The sequence below is a fragment of the Zonotrichia leucophrys genome, unplaced genomic scaffold (assembly GCF_028769735.1).
Source record: "Zonotrichia leucophrys gambelii isolate GWCS_2022_RI unplaced genomic scaffold, RI_Zleu_2.0 Scaffold_129_128886, whole genome shotgun sequence".
In the NCBI taxonomy this organism is placed as follows: domain Eukaryota; kingdom Metazoa; phylum Chordata; class Aves; order Passeriformes; family Passerellidae; genus Zonotrichia; species Zonotrichia leucophrys.
Window position 1 is genome coordinate 4257 of NW_026992334.1, and position 16322 is coordinate 20578.

Below are 16322 nucleotides of genomic sequence, written 5' to 3' on the forward strand. Positions count from 1 at the left end.
TCCCAGTACCGGCACATTCTGCACCACAATCTGGCATGCGCTGGCACTGCCAGTGCCCACATCTGGCAATTTCCCTCTTCTGCCACCACCCATATCCAGAATTTGCAGGCAAAGAAAGCTAAAACCTGGCAATTTCCCCTTGCCAGCACTGCCCAATCTGGACTTTGTTGGCAGCAGGATCCAAAAAGATGGAAGAAAAGAAGGAAAGAAAAGAGAAGGCATCAGACCCAGTCCTTCTGGAGCCTGGAGCCTGAAATTGGGCTGTTTGCTGGCACTGCCAGTGTCCAGATCTGAAATTTCCCTATTCTGGCAGAGCCCAGGAGCAATTTTGCTGACACAGAAATCCAAAACCTGTGGCAGCTTCCGCTACTGGGTCTGGCACCACCCACATCTTGTGTTTCCTGCACCAGAACCCAGATTTGGAAATTTCTCAGTGCCAGCAGAGCCCAAATCTGGCAGATTTCTGTCGCTGGCAATGACACCACCCAGATCTGGTGTTTGCTGGCAGTGCCAGTGCCCAGATCTGAAAACTTCCTGGTGCTGGCACAGCCCAAGTCCAGTGATTTGCTGGCACAGACAGCTAAAGTTTGGAAATCTGCAGGTTCTGGCTCCAGCGCCACCATGATCTGGTGTTTTCTGGGACCGCCAGTGCCCAGATTTGGAAATTTCCCGATGCCTTCACAGCCCAGGTCTAGCAATTTGGTTTTAGCTTGCTTAGGAAGAGAAGTTCCTTGGACTGTGACTTTCCTTTTTCTTGGAACTGTTTAAACCTGCTCTGGACTGAAAACCCAGAAAAACACCGGCAGCAGCTCACCCCTGTGGCCCACCAAGGTCTGGGACGTTGCATTCCAGCGCCACAGGGACTTAAAAGAGACCGAGTGAGGCAACTACAACCCACAAAAAGGACTTTCTGAATTTGCCATCTCTTCAGCACTGTCAGAGGTTTGATTTAATGTTATTTATTTTTCATGCTTGTGAATACTTTACTTGTTAAATAAACTGGGGTTTTTTTTCACTTTTCTTAAAGGGAAGTCTTTTCCTGACCTAGTAGGGGGAGGGGCCCCTTGAACTTGCTCTCCAGACGGACCCCTTTTGGAGATTTCCTCCCCAAATTTGCCCTAAGCCAGCACAAACAGTTACAATGAAAATTTCACCAGTGGCATCATTTCCTGGTGGCAAATCTTGTGACAGAAAATTGACCTTATTCTCCATGAGAGATTCTTGGAAAGAGCTGACAGGAGAAGATTCCTGGAAAACTGAAACAGCTTTCCAGAAGTGAAATGAAAATGAAAGAAACAATCCAAGATGCTTTCCTCTATTAATTTCTATGCTCCCCTTTTCCATGTTGCACTACTTCTCCATCCCAGTAATTCCAGATGCACTGCACCTCTAAGATTGGTGACTTAGTGATTTTTAGACACTAAAATACCATGAGCCACACACAGTTTTCCTTCCCCTGGTTTACAGGAAAGCAACACTGGAGTGTAGTGCAGTACTCGGGTCAGGTAGGAATCCTACCCCAAGGGAAGTGGCACAGTGTTTGACCCTCAGCAAGGACAATGCCCAGCAGCAAGCGAGGGATCGCTGTGCCAGTGTGCAGGAGTCAGGGCTCTGCATCCGGGCTCAGCGCTGCAAAGTTCCCGTGTTTGGGCAGACGGAGGGGCTGTCCCCGGGGCGCGCGGGGCTCGAACGTGGGGCTCGTGGGGCGAGCGGGGAACGGACACGGGGACGAACGGCCCCGGTGCTTCAGTTGCAGCGGCAGCGGCAGCGGCAGCGGCGACAGCAGCAAAAGCAGATAGACTAGAAAAATCGTTCTTTCTCTTTCTCTCGCTCTTTCTCTTTCTCTCCATTTCTCGCGGTCGGGCACTCTTCTCTCGGGGTCCCTTGCCCGGCGTCCCTCTCCTCTCCCCGCCTCCCTGTCCCGTGCAGGGCCGGGCCATGCCCCCGGCCCGCCCCCGGCCCCGGGCGGGGCTGCCCCGTGCCCGGCCCCGGCCGTCCCGCCGCGGTCTCGCCTCCGCCCGGCTCTGGCCCTACTGGCGGTGGCGCTGCTGGGCGGGCATCAGTGCCTGGGGCGGGGGCGGCATCGCCGCCCTTTGCCTCCGCCTGGCCCGAGCCCGGCCCCGGCCCCGGCCCCGAGGCAGGGTCCACTCCCGGCCCGGGCCCCAGCCCCGGTCCCGGCCCCGGCCCGGGCCCCGACCCCGGCCCCGGCCCCGGCTCCTCCCGGGGCCCGCGGAGCACACAGGCGGTGCGGCCGCTCCCGCCGCCTCCGCTGCGGCTTCCCCGGCCCGAGCTCCGCCGCTCGGCAGCGCGGCCTCCGGCCCCGAGCCTCCCGTGCCGCGTTCCCGGGAGCGAACGCCCGGGCATGGCCGGCCCGGGGCGGGTGAGGGGCGCTCGGGGGCCGTTGCTGGCCCCGGGCCGAGCGCTGACAGCCGCGTCCCGCCCGCAGGGAAGGCGCAGGAGGCCCTGCAGGAGCGGTACAGGCTGGGATCGCTGCTGGGGCACGGCGGCTTTGGCTGCGTCTTCGCGGCCACGCGGCTCTCGGACGGCGGCTCCCTGAACGGTGGGGCCGGCGGCGGGCGCAGGAGGAGGAGGGCGGAGGATGGGTCTCGCAGGGCGGGCGGCGAGCTGAGTCCGCTGCTGCCCTTGGCTTGCAGTTGGCCATCAAAAGGGCGCCACGGAAGCGCGTCCGGCACTGGGGCGAGCTGGTGAGTGAGCGGGGCCAGCAGCCGGGGCTGCCGGCCAGGGATGAGCCGGGGCCCGGCACGGTGGGAGCCGCCAGGACGCCCCGAGGGAGAGCGGGCGTGGGGCCAGCGCAGGGCGCAGAGCATCCCGGCTGGCTGAGGGCTTCCCCAGGCCTGGCACGGCATCGGCCCCAGTGACGGCATCGTGCTCCTCCCGCAGCCCGACGGCACCAGCGCACCCCTGGAGATCGTGCTGCTGGCCAAGGGTCCACTGGCTTCCCCGGTGTGGTCCAGCTGCTGGAGTGGCTCGAGCTCCCCAACTGCATGTGATGGTGCTGGAGCGGCCAGAGCAGTGTCAGGCCTGCAGCGTTTCATTGGGGCACGGCGGTTCCTGCCCGAGGAGGAGGCGCGGGAGCTGTTCCGCCAGGTGCTGGAGGCCGTGCGGCACTGCACCAGCTGCGGGGTCCTGCACAGGGACATCAAGCCAGAGAACATCCTGGTTGACCTGGACACCGGGCAGGCCAAGCTGATTGACTTTGGCTGTGGCACCTACCTGCAGGACACAGTCTACACTCACTTTGCAGGTGAGCCTACCCAGGGCTGTGCTCCCGCTGCTGACATCTCATGGCCCAACATCTCCCAGCCCAAGCTGGCTGTGGCAGCAGGGATTCTCCCTTTTGCTGCCAGTCAGGGCACTGAGTCCTCAGCTGAGTTGCTTTAGAGCAGGGCTGGGTGGGCAGCCATCTTCCAGCCCTGCTGGCAGCCTTTGCCAGCCACTCTGCCCAGGACTGGGGCTGGGCTGAGGCAGCCAGCCCTACCAAAACCCCCGTGGGTGGGGGTAGCAGAGAGGGAGGGCGGAACCTGTGCCCCAGCCACTTTGGTGTGCAATGAGAGGAAGGGCTTGCACTACCACTCGCCCTGTTTCCCTTGGCTTCATAATATTTTTTGGGGCAATGCAGGCAGGGAGGATAAGGGCATGTTTTTTCCCCAGCATGGAGTGGGGTTTTTCCTTTGCATGTCATGGTCGGGCCTAGCCAGGGCTGCCTCTTCCAGCACCAGAGGCTTCTTTTCCAACCCTAACTTTGTGCACAAGTCCCAGATGCTGGCGAGAGGGCAGTGGTCACCCTGTGTGCCCCTGATGCAGCCCCCGCGGCCCAGGGATGCTGGGGCCAGGCTCTGGGAGCAGCAGCATCCCCTGATGAACTCCATCTGTATTCCATAGGAACACTGTCCTACAGCCCCCCGGAATGGAACGACTTTGGCTGGTACCATGGCGAGGCAGCGACGGTCTGGTCCCTGGGCATCCTGCTGCACCAGATGGTCTGCGGGGAGCACCCTTTCAGGAGGGGCCGGAACCTCAGCTGGGGCCAGCTCCCGCTGCCACAAAGGCTCTCTCAAGGTGGATCCTCTTCTCTGGGCACGGGGGGAATCCCAGTGCTGGGACCCAGCAGCGGGCTCGTGGGCATCCCGCTCTGGCAGCTGCTGAGGAGGTGGCACATGTCCTGCTTCTTCCTCCAAACAGGGAATTGGTGGGAAAGTTTAGGCCCAGCTCAGAGCGCATCCAGCATGGCCTGGGCATGGGAACAGTGGGGTAAAGCAGACAGGAGCCTTCTCTGGCTGACCGTCAGTTTCTGCTTTCTCTCCCCAGAGTGCAAAGATCTGATCAGGTGGTGTTTATCCGTGAACTCCTTGGACAGACCCACACTGGAAGACCTGTTCTGTGTTCCTTGGATGCAGGATATTCCTCTGCCATAGAGGAAGGGAGAGAGCCACAGGCACACTTTGATCCAGGGCCCTGGTAAGTTCCTGCTCCACATATGCCTTGGCAATGAGAAGCAAAGGAACCCAGCCCTTTTTGTGCTGCCAGTGTCACTGGACCGGGGTCATGGGATGGGAACACACAGCCCTTGTGCTGGAGCTGAGCTGCTCTGCCCAGCACTGGTGGCCGCCATCCCAGCTGGTTTTGCTTGTCCTGGTTCCCTGACAGCTGGGGCCCTGGGCAGAGCCCTGAGAGCCTGGTCTGCCCCCAGGGAAGGAGAAGGAGCCCCTGGAGAAGCTGTACCGGGTGGGGATGCTGCTGCTGCTGCTGCTGCTGCTGGAGACAGCGAGGGTGACATCAAGGATGACAAGCTCTTCCTCAGCCTGGCCACTGGAGGCTGAAGGTGATGCACTTTGATTCTGGCACCTTCTTCAAAGCCAAACTCCACAGGGAATTTGCAGATGAGTCCCACCCAGGGAAATTCTGCCAGATTTGGGCATTGCCCAGCATGGCAGGGAACCAAAGGCTCCCCCTTTGGTGGGGCAGATGCAACTCATTCTTCAGGCACTGCCCAGCTGCTTTTGGCAGGGCTGGGAGGATGGGCTGGGGTGGGCACGAAATGGGAGTGGGCTCCTGGCCCTGCCAACAGCCCCCAGCACCCACCGTGCCCCGGGCTGGGGCTGGGGCAGCCAGCCTGACACAAACCCACACTATGGTGGGAGCAGAGGTGGGGCTCCAGAACCTGTGCCCAGCTGCTTTGCTGTGCAGGCAAGGAAGGGCTTGGGCTGCTCCACTGCCTTTGTTTGCTTTGGGATCACCGTGATTTTGGGGGGCAGTGCAGGGGGGAAGAGAGAAAGTGTGGGCTTCCCACAGCCATGGCTGGGTTTGTCCCTGGCATGCAGGGGTTGAGCCTTCCTCAAGACCCTGACAGAGATAAGAGTTTTTACCATTTTTCTTGTTTTCCCTTTTTGCATCTGACCTCTTTTCAATAATGTGTTGTTTGTTTTTCCAGAGGAAGTGTTCGAGGTGGTCCAGTGTGGACGGGGAAGTGCTTGGGAGCAGCTGTGGCATGGATGGGCCGTGCCCTTGGAGAAGGCTGAGGCCATGGTTTGGGAGCAGCTTTTCTTCCAGCCATGGGTGGTGTGAGGTGGGTCCCTGTGTGCTTGTCAGGGTGGGATCGGAGCTTTTGGGAGATGGCAGCGAGCACAGGAGCATCCTGCTCTGGGCAGCTGCTGAGGGCTGGATGTGCCGTGGCTGGCTGCAGGCTGGGCACATGTCCTGCCCTCCTGCTCTGTGCCAAAGGCAGCAGGGATGGGCAGCTCTGGGCACAGCTCTGGGCACAGCCAGCATGGCCTGGGCACCGCAGGCCTTGGCACAAGGGCACAGGAGCCCTCAGCTGACGGGCGCTTTTGCTTTCTCTCCTTGCAGCCGGGCTCTGCGGGTGCTGAGGCTGCTCTGGGCTCTGCAGGGCTCTGCTGGGCTCAGCCCTGGGCCCAGCTGGGCTGGCTCTGCCCTCACATTGCTCTGACAGCTCTGCATCAGACGAGCCTGTTGAGCACAGCGCCTGAGCTTTCTGCTTTGGCAGGTGAGTGAGACTCTGCTGCAGGCCCAGAGATTGCAGCTGGGGACACACATCCAATGGCAAGGACCCAAACTCTCCACAGTCCCAGCTGAATGCCTGGACCTGCACAGGGTGTTTTGTCTGTCCCATTCTTCCTTCTTTATTGGCTGGAATTGTGCAATTGCACTTTCTTCCTCCTCTAGAAGTGCCATGAGTGGGCCAAAGCTGGCGAGTGGGCCGTGCTCCTGAGGCAGTGCAGTCTGGAGCTGGTGGATGGAGAATTGCCCTTCTGCACTTCCAAACCAGAGCAAAAAGCTGTAAGTGGGACTTTGTGTCTCTAAGAAATCCCTGTAAGTTTCAAGGGAATGTGCAGCTCATTCGCAGGTGAGAAGGAAGGGCATCTTCTAAAGGATTTGGGTTTGACAGAGTTTCCATTCCCAGTCCTGCTTGGAGCTGGGAGGGCACAAAGCAATTTCCTCTTGCTTCGAGCACAATTTCAAATACCAGTGTTGGGAACAAAGCCCAAAATCTTTTAAAAGGCTGCTGAGGTCAGTAAGATGGATTCATGCCATCAGCACATTTACAATGTAAATAACTGAGTTCTCTTTTTAAAATAGTAATTTACCTGTTAATGCAAAGAATGTAACTTGGCATTTATGGGTTTTTTTCATTAACTGTATGTTATGTTTTTTCACTAACACTTGGATTTTATGCTTATCTTTTACAATTTATCAATTTTTTTTTTCCTTTTTCCTCTTTTTTCCTTTCAATAGAAAACCTGTCCTATCAAAGGAATGTCCATTGCTCCTGATTCCCGTGTGGAGCAGCTCCCTTCCTGCTGGCTGAGCTGCTCAGGCAGAGCCCGGCAGCTCCTGGCCCTGCAGGGCTGAGGCTTTTCCCCGTTGCTGGGCACAGACTGATGGAGCAGCACTGCTGAACTCGGGCACACAGAGGGACCAGCAGCAGCTGCCTTTGGCCACCTGAGGCTCCAAGGCCCAAACTCTGAGCAGCCAGGGCTGGAAGAGACTGGCAGGATCTGATCCCTGACTCTGGGCCAGGGCTGCACAAATGACCCCACAGCAGCAGCAGCAGCAGCAGCAGATGGAGCTGACTTTGAGCACAGCCCCTGCCCCTCTTCCCTCCCGTGTGCAGCGGTGTCACAGCAGCCTGAGGCACCTGGGAGCCCCCAGTGCCAGCAGGGACTGGAGATGGCAGCCCTGGGCTCCTGGAGGCTGTGCAAGGAACAGAGCTGGGCACTCCCTGTCCATGGGGAGCTTGCAGATGGAAAAGGCTGCTGTGCCCAGGCAGCTCCAAGGGCACAGAAAGGAGGCTCTGGAGCACTGGATCTGTGCCAGTGCCACAGTCCTGGGCAGCAGCCAGCGAGCCCTGGGGAAACAGAGGGCACAGCACGAGGGACAGAACCAGGCAAGGGCAGAGACTGGAGAGAGCCAGGCCTGGGAGCAGGAACAGCTGCTCCATTGCACTCTTGGAGAAAGCTCTTGGCTGGTTCAAAGCACTGAAAGGCGTGAAGAGCAGAGAGGAGGCCACAGCAAACAATGCTCCTGTTTGCACAGCCTCCCCTCTCCGTGTCCCAGAAGGAATTGCATGGACTGTGTTCTTCTCTCCGAGTCGTCTCGTTCAGCATGAGCAGCTCAGCACCAGGAGCTGAAGGAGCTGCAGCCTCAGGCCACAGGAGCTGGGCAAGAGGGAACTTTTGGAGCAAAGGAATGCTGCTAAAATAGACCCAGCTGAATGCAGTGGATAGAATCATGGAATCACAGAATCCTTTCTGTTGGAAAAGCCCTCTGAGCTCACCCAGTGCAGCCGCTCACCCAGCAGTGCCAAGCCCAGCAATGAACCACGTCCCTGAAGTGCCAAGGCCTGGACACCAGCCCTGAGTGAGGCCTGGACAGCAGGCCCTGAGCCAAAGGTGGCCTCTGGATGAACCTTCCCAGCAAAGGTTATCTTTGTATCTGCTCCCTGATGAAATATGCATGGTCATTAGCACTGTGATAGATGTAGCCACTCATTAGTGAAACATGTATAGAGCTTTGTGTATTTAGAAGCCAGACAAGGCCATGAAATCTGACATCTGACCTTGTTTGGGGCTGAAGGATCAAAGTCACCTCCCTTAGTTCCTCCTTGAGCCCTGGCCAGGCTTTGGGAGGGACCCAAGAGGAGGATGAAAGCAGATGTTGCCACACTAGCAGTGCTGTCAGTTTGTTCATTCAGCACTGTCAGAGCTGGGCCCTCTCCCAGCGGGGTTGGAGCCTCACCTGGGGCTGGAGGCACCTGCAGGAATTGCCAGTGCCCAGGAGTGGCTCTGCAGCCTTGGCTGTGACAGCTTCCCCAGCTGCTGTGTGGGTCTGGGGGATGGTAAAGGCTGAGGGTAAATGCTGCTGGATCTTTGTTAATCACTGCTGCAATCTTTGGTGGGGATGGTTGGGTGCATTGCTGAGCTGCTCCTTTGGTGATTCTTTGCTGCTCTGAACTGCAGGAAATGACACTGATTCCTTCAGCTGGAGTTTGAAGGAATTTGGTACTGACCCTGCCCACTGGTTAAACAAAACTGGCACAGTCTGGCCAGATGACAACAAAATGTCACTTGTTCAATGTAAATGTGAGGAATCAGTCCCCTCAGAAATTCCCAGCTGGGAAGCCCTTCCCTGGAGTTCCCTGGCTCTGGAGTGGGCTGAGGTCAGAGCCCCGTGTGAGCAGTGGGGCAGTCGGGTAAAAGAAGCTGCACCCCTGGATGGCTTCAAATGCATCCAAAAATTGCACATGGAAAAGGAAAAGACCTTGTGGGTTTGGGCAGACAAAGATGAATTTGTTGAGAGTACATAGGAAACAGCACCTTCAGAAGGAACAATTATTGTTGGAATGCTCCCACATTGAGCAACAGAAGAAGGTTTTAATCTTGACCTGATATGCATTTGTACAAGTGAAATATTGATATAATAAGTATCTATATACATATTTATAGTGTAATAAGACATACATATAATATATCTATATATACATATATATATAATTCATATATATATTAATATATTCACATAGATAAGTGGGTATATATGTGTATACACATATGTGTAAAACAATATGTATATATTGTTTATATTGTTTAACACATCCTGCCAGACCAGATCTCCCTGTTTGCCCCAAGGGCCCCTTTGGAACATGCTCTGATCCACGGGGCTCCATGTGAAGGCTGCTGTGACACTGAGGGACTTGCACAGGAATTCCATCCAGGAGCCTGGGTGCCCCTCAGGGACTGTGCCCCGGCCCCTTCCAGCCAGAGGGGAAAGGGCCCCCCAGGCCTTGTTAGCCACCAACAGCATGGTAAAGCTGAACATCAAAGGGCCTCGGGGCATTATTCTGGAATTAAAAAGGTGCCAGCTCCATGGACAAACAGAATTCTTGTTCCTAATTGGAATGAGATTGAGAAAAAAGAATGAAGAACGGTGTCACTAAAGTATAACTGATGTCTGTAAGGTGTACCTTGATAGTCAGCCAGAATCTTTGTCTGCCACAAACACCTCTAGTGTTTCACCAAGGGGGTAGTCGTCAAAATGTAATGATGAGTTATGATGGATTGCTGAGCTTCCTTTGTAATTCTTTGCTAATGATGATGTGCTTTGCTGAGCTTATCCTTTTGTAAATCTTTGCAGCTGTGCATGATATAAATGACACAATTCCTTAAGTTGGTGTCTGTGTCTTTGGCAGTGACCCTGCCCACTGGTGAAACAGGGCCCCCTCTTGCCTATGTGTTCCCTGGGAAGGCAAAAGCCCTCACTCCAAAATTCCCCCCTTCTTCCCTGTTCCCCCCTTCACACCCTGAGCATGATGTGCTCTGGTCTGGGCTATGCCCGGGCTCAGTTGGGGTCCCCTGTCCTGGCTGTGTCCCCTGCCCAGCTCCCCCGCAGCCCCAGCCCCTCCCCAGCGTGGCTGCCGAGGGGCAGGACAGGCCTTGGCTGTGCTGCAGCTCAGCAAGAACAAAACCATCTCTGCGTGCTCAGCCCTGTGCTCAGCACCCGGCCCAGCAGTGTCTCAGTGCCAGGGGCTGTGCCCTCAGTCCCAGCCAGGGGTTTCCATGGCAACTGCTAGGCCAGATGACCCAGGTGTCCCCCCAGTGCTGGTTGCCATGGAAACAGTGCCCAGCCCTGCCCCTTTCTGTCTGGCTGACCTGGCCTTTGGCCATGGCAGTGCCGTTGGCTGCTGGCTCCTGGTGCCTGAGCGGCCAGCGCAGCACAGGGCAGGTGGCCATGGCACAGCCCCCAGCAAGGGATCCCCTCTGGCTCTGGGCACTGACACCAGCCCTGAGCAAGGGCCCAGGGCAGCTTTCCATGGCCACCAACCATCACAACAGCTCTGGGCACTGGTTGCCATGGCACCAAACCAAGGAACGGGTCCCCGTGGCCATTGCCATGGCACCTGGTGGCACCAAGGAGTGTCACTGCAATTGTACCTGGAACAGCCCTGGCAGCGCTTTGTCCTGAGCGTTGCCATGGCAGCTGAGGGCAGCATGGTGGGTGCTTTGCAAGGGCCCTGGGGCAGACGGGAAGGAGCAGCAGAGCAGGGGCTGATTCATCCCCAGAGTGCTGCACAGCCCAGGGCCTTGTCCCAGAATGTCCTGATGGAGCTGCCAATCACATCCCCCTTCTGCAGCCCTGGCCTCTCCCCCAGCTCACACAGGTGCCCCATCCTTGCAGGCACACACCCGGCAGCACTGGCTCAGCAGCCCCTGTTTGCATTGCACAAAGCAGGGGGAGCACCCCCCTGCTGTTGGTGTGGGGACATGAACCTGAGGGAGCACAAATGCCATCAGTCCTGGGGCCAGCAAGGGCTGGGTCACCTGTGTGAGCTGGGGGAGAGGCCAGGGCTGCTTCCATCAGCTGGAAGTGCCCTGTGAGTGCCATCCTGTGGGTGCCCTGTGATGGCACTCAAGGTGATCTGTTCCATAACCTTGCTGGGCACCCAGGTCAGGCTGACAGGCCTGGAGGTCCCCAGATCCTCCTTCCAGCCCTTCTTGGGGATGGGCTCACACTGGCACCTCCAGTCCTCTGTGAGCTCCCTGCTGAGCCAGGACTGATGGTAAATGATGGAGCGCAGCCTGGGGAGCTCATCTACAGCTCCCTCATTGCCCTAGGATGGATCTTGTCTGCTCCCATTCACCTGTGAGCACCTGAGTGGCTCAGCAGGTCACCCACTGCTTCCTCCTGGATTCCAGGGCCTGTTCTGCTCCCTGTGCCCATCTACCAGCTCAGGAGAACACTTGTCCTGAGGATATCCTCTCCTAATATTGAAAATTGAAACAAACTAGGGGTAAAGTAGCTCAGCCTTTTCCTTATCTTTTGTTACTATATTCTCCACTGCATCCAATAAAGAGTAGATGTTCTCCTATTCCTCCTCCTTTTTGCTATTTTTTTTATTAAAACATTTTTATTCTTTTTGCAGAACCCTCCAGATTAAGTTTTAATAGAGTTTTCAACTCAGCTTTTCTTTCTGTATGACCCAGCAACATCCTTAAAGACTTCCTGAGTTGCTGGTCCTTTTTCCACCCCTGAGTCTCCAGAAAAGCTCCATGCCCAGCCAGGCCAGTCATTTTCCTCACTAGCTCATCTTTCGCCACACTGGGACAGGCTGCTTCTTCCCCCTTATGATTACTGTCTTGAAATGTGTCCGTCCTTCCAGGACCCCTTTGTTTTTAAGGGCTGTTTCCCTTAAAGCAATCAGTACCTGATTAGGTATTCCCCAAATCTGCAGCCTAAACAGGCCAAAGTCTGCCCTTCCTATTTCCAGGGCAGAAGTTTTGTTGCTGCCCCTCCCTCTTTCACAGAACATTGAACACTTCATTATTTCATGGTCACTGTGCCCCAGGCAGCCTCTGAGCCCCACATCTGCCACCAGCCCTTCTCTGTTTGTGAACAGCAGCAGACAGAGCTTTCCTTGGCAGTGGGAGTGTTACCGAAAATTTAGTAAAACAGAAAATTTCTTAACCCCAATGTAGCATTAAGATGCAGCATTCTTTATTCAGCTGGATGCACGGGGGAGCTCCTCCCAAAGCTGTGCATGCTGAGTACAGGATAGTTTCTGTTTATATTCTGTATTTTGCATACATATTCATTGATTGTCCTGGACTAAAAATACATATGATAATCATTTCCCCAAAATCATTAATATATTTCCCCTCCCCTTTACCCATGCATTCTCCTGTCCTGGGAGTCTCCCTGGTGGTCCCTGGGGCTCATTGACCCCAATGTTCCTGTGGGCCTGGCTGAGCTGGCAGGACACTGAGGCTGCTGAACTTCCAGTTCCCCTTCTCACACAATAGGCAATGTGTGGTTTCCACAGTCCTCCGGTTGTGGAGAACAAGCTCCAGGTGTGACCTCACCTGGTGAAGACAATTTATCATCTGGTACCATGTGGTCACAGAGTGGGCTATGACATCACAGAGTGGATTATGTGAGGTCATCGAGCAGCCATGGCATCATAGTCTGCCTCTGTGACATCAGAGATCCAGCTGTGACATCACAGGGCAGAGGTCTGACATCACAGTGCAGACTGTGGCATCACAGACTCTGGTGTGACATCAGAGACCAGCTGTGTGACATTGGAGAATGCTCTGTGACATCACAGAACAGGGTGTGACATCCCAGAGGGGCTGTGTGACATCCCAGCAGGGCTGTGTCAGGTCACTGGCTTGGTCACTCTGCCCCAGCTCCCCCTCACAGTTTCTCCCAACAACTCCAATGCTGTCCATGCCCAGCAGGGTCCCTGTCCCCCGGGATCCCCCCGGCCCACCTGGAGCCACAGCCTCCACCAAAGGATGTTCCACAGGATCCACCCCAGAGCCTGACAGGCGACCAGGGGCCAGGGCTGTGTGACCAGGACAGCAAGGACGGGGATTATCCAGGTCTCTGTGGCCTGGTTTGGGTTCTCCAGGGCAGGAAAGATGTCTGGCAGCTGGAGCAGGGTCTGGGAAGGGCCTCCAAGGTGGGGCTGGAGCCCTTGGGCTGTGAGCAGAGGCTGAGGGAGCTGGGCTGGTCCAGCCTGGAGCAGGGAAGGCTGAGGGGCTCCTCATCCCAGCCTGGCAGTGCCACCCAGGAGGGGATGGAGAACACAGAACCAGGCTCTTCACAGGGAGCTGGGGGGAGACAAATGCCAGTGGGTAAAAGGGGAAAGAGGGGAGATCAGCCAAGGCATGAGCAGATGAAATGAGTCATCTCATTTCAATTGTTGAGCATTTCCTCAACACCAAGAGTAGCCTGACCTCCCTTCTCAATCCAACACTGATAGATTTGCAAATCAGGAATTGTTTAAACTGTTCTGTCCTCAGTCCAGGACAAGAATCCTGATACAAGAACTTTATTGTGTTTATATCTATCACAGAACCACATTAGTCAAAAATTAATTTTAGTATGCAAACCAGTTGTGAACAGTGGACTCATCAGACATGCTGGGACATTGCACATAGCTCAGGAATGAGTTTGTAATTGTGTGATTGTTATTTTAATAGTGTAATTTTTTTAACTTATATCCTATTCAGCTGTGGTCTGTTGGCTAGGTCCAGTGTGGGCTGGAGGGAGATCAGATTTGCACAAGGCTGCTCTGAGTGCCAGCCTTGGAGGGGGAAAATGGTGGAGTGGGGGTGGGGACAGAGTCTGATTGATTGTCAGCCATGAAAGGTCTTGATTTTCATACCCAGTCAAACTGCATGAGGAGGTACTTGGATTCAATGTCAATTGGAGATTGCACATTTCAATGAATTACTAGTAAAACAAAATTACAGGACCTAAAAAAATATTTTCTTGCTGTTTTTTTTAAATTCAGGGTATTCACATTGAATTGGCTTCTGAAATCTGACTAATTAACCACACATTTGATTTGAACACTTAAATCAAATTATTCCCAGAAGCTTAGCTTGTTTAGCTGTTCTGAATGTTAATGAGACCTGGGACACTGAATTCCTGCACTGAAGAGCTGAAGGCTGAACAAGCCTCTGGAGCAGGAAAATTCAGCAGCAGCCTCCAAGGTGCTGAGGATGTCAGCAGCCCCCACTGAGGCCATCCCTGCCCAGAGACTGTGGGGGAATGGGCAGACAAGGAGAGCGTCCCTGGGGCTGGGGCAGCACAACTCAGAGGCACCAGCGGCTCCAGCTGGGAAATGGAGTGTGGAATGGGGCTGGGAAAGCCCTGCCTGGGCTGTGCCAAGCAGGACAGACAAGCTCTGACTTCCATCCAGTAGAAAACTCTGTCAAGGAGATATTTAAAAGGAATTACAATTGTTTCTGTATTTTGAATTGGACTCCCTGGAGAAATACCAACAGGAGAACCTCAGGATCTCAAAACAAAAAAAACAGTCTTTACTGGTAACTTTAGAAAATCAGAGAATTTTTGGCAAAAGAATAAATATGATATTCAATCAACACAGAACACTTCTTAAAGCACTGACTTGTCCCATTCAACTTCACAAACTCTAAGCTATTTGAAATTTACATTACTCAAATTTGCAAAAGGACCGAAATAGAAGAAAAGGACAGAAAGAGAGAGAGGCAAAAAGGATACAGAGGAGCATACACAGAGGTACCACCTCCTGGATTCCAGCAGTGTTTAGATGGAAATTCCAAGAGGAGGTAGGGCCAAGATGTGTGCTTGCCTTGTGGTCAGCCTTCAATACCCCTTGGTCTCCCTGGGCCCTTCCCCCAGCTGGGCCTTGGGCTCATTTGGTCCCTCAGGAGCTGGGCTGGGGCTGCAGAGGTGGCTGTGGAGCATTGCCTGTGCTGTGCCAGGGACTGGCAGCCACTGCTGGGCTGGCATAGAGGCTCTGGGGGGATTGGGGTTCCAGGGCAGGGCAGGGCTGGGGTTCCAGGGCAGGGCAAGGCTGGACCTGCCCCTTCCTCCCCTATTGGAATAAGATCCCAATATTACCAGGTAGATTGTGCCTGGGCTCGTCTGACCCCTGCTCCTGGGCCAGAGGCGGCAACTGTGGTGTTTCACCTCAGAGACACTTTTGGCTGGCTGGATGGTGCAGCTGAGCGCCGAAACAAGTCCAGGCTTGTAGAAACTCAGTTTGCCTCTGGTGGGAAGGCTTCAGGCTAAGGTGAGGAGGAAAAGGAGACAGATTCTGCCAGAGGGTTAATATCAAGAGTTCATTCCATGGTCACAGACATCTGAATCTTAGGTAACAGCTCCAACAGAATCCCGACCGCATGGCCTGAGTGACTTTTTAAGCTCCGGGGGGAGGGGGAAGGAAGGGACAGGTGAGCCACCAAGCAGGTGGGAGGGATAGGTTTTAAGGTGTGGTAAATAGGTATGATTCGTGCTGATAAAAATTGAAACAGTAATCAATATTGATACAGTAATTAATATTTGAGAATTATAAAATAGTTAATAGTTAAAAGTTGTAATGCCAAAGAAGAGAGGGAAAGGAGGGGCTCCACTCACTCCCCCTTCCCAGCAGATGTTCTCAAGGACCACAAGAAAGAAGCTGAAGATACAGTTGATAAAAATGACCAAGAACCTGGTTGGGTCCAAGAAAATGCTAATTATAAAGGACTTATTGCTTTGATATGTAGATGCAGTGATACGTTAGTCTTGGCTTACATTGTACTGGCTTGGTGCGCATGTGTAACCCAAAGGTGAATTAAAAGACAACGAAGAAGACTCCAGGGCCTTCATCAGTGACGACCCCCAAAGACTTTTGCGACCACCAAACTGAGTGGTGGCGCATGCGTGGTAAAGGTGTTAATGAAGGCGGAGACAGAAAAGTGACGAACCGAAAATAGGAGATGGCATTGACACATGGCATATAAGGGGTGACTTTCACTTGGCAAGCTTGTACGTGAAGTGGCAAGGGTCAAGAACCCTGCCCTCCGTACCCCGCGGTTGTTTTTGCTTATGCGCTATTATTTGAACCAAATTGTCCCTTATTTATATATTTTCTAAATTATTCAATTAAAATTGTTGCTTTCTTAAATATTGTTTGGTTTTTTTGATGGGATAATTGGGCAAACATAACACAGGGAACGATGACACCCAGACAGACCAATGACCTCTGGGCACAGGGGCATCTTTTTAACCAGACCAACCACAGGATGGCCTTGCTGGAATGTTAAGACTGATTGACAGCCCAGCAGGGGGCAAGGGGGAAGGGGAAGAGAGATATTGCCATAGCTGGGAAGGGGCTGGGAAGTTTAAAACAGGAAATTGCAACACACTGCAACACTCCCCACATATGAAATGTCTTGAGCCAAGAAACTCCTCCACTCTGTCACAATAGGGAATACTGGAGGTGAAATCCCAATTCTGGCTATGGGCAC

The 16322-nt window shown here is 54.3% G+C and overlaps 1 pseudogene; it reads left to right on the forward strand.

Moving 5' to 3' along the window:
* The first annotated feature begins 1929 nt into the window (after positions 1-1929).
* Positions 1930-4706, forward strand: LOC135460932 (serine/threonine-protein kinase pim-1-like; annotated as a pseudogene).
* Positions 4707-16322: the final 11616 nt, after the last annotated feature.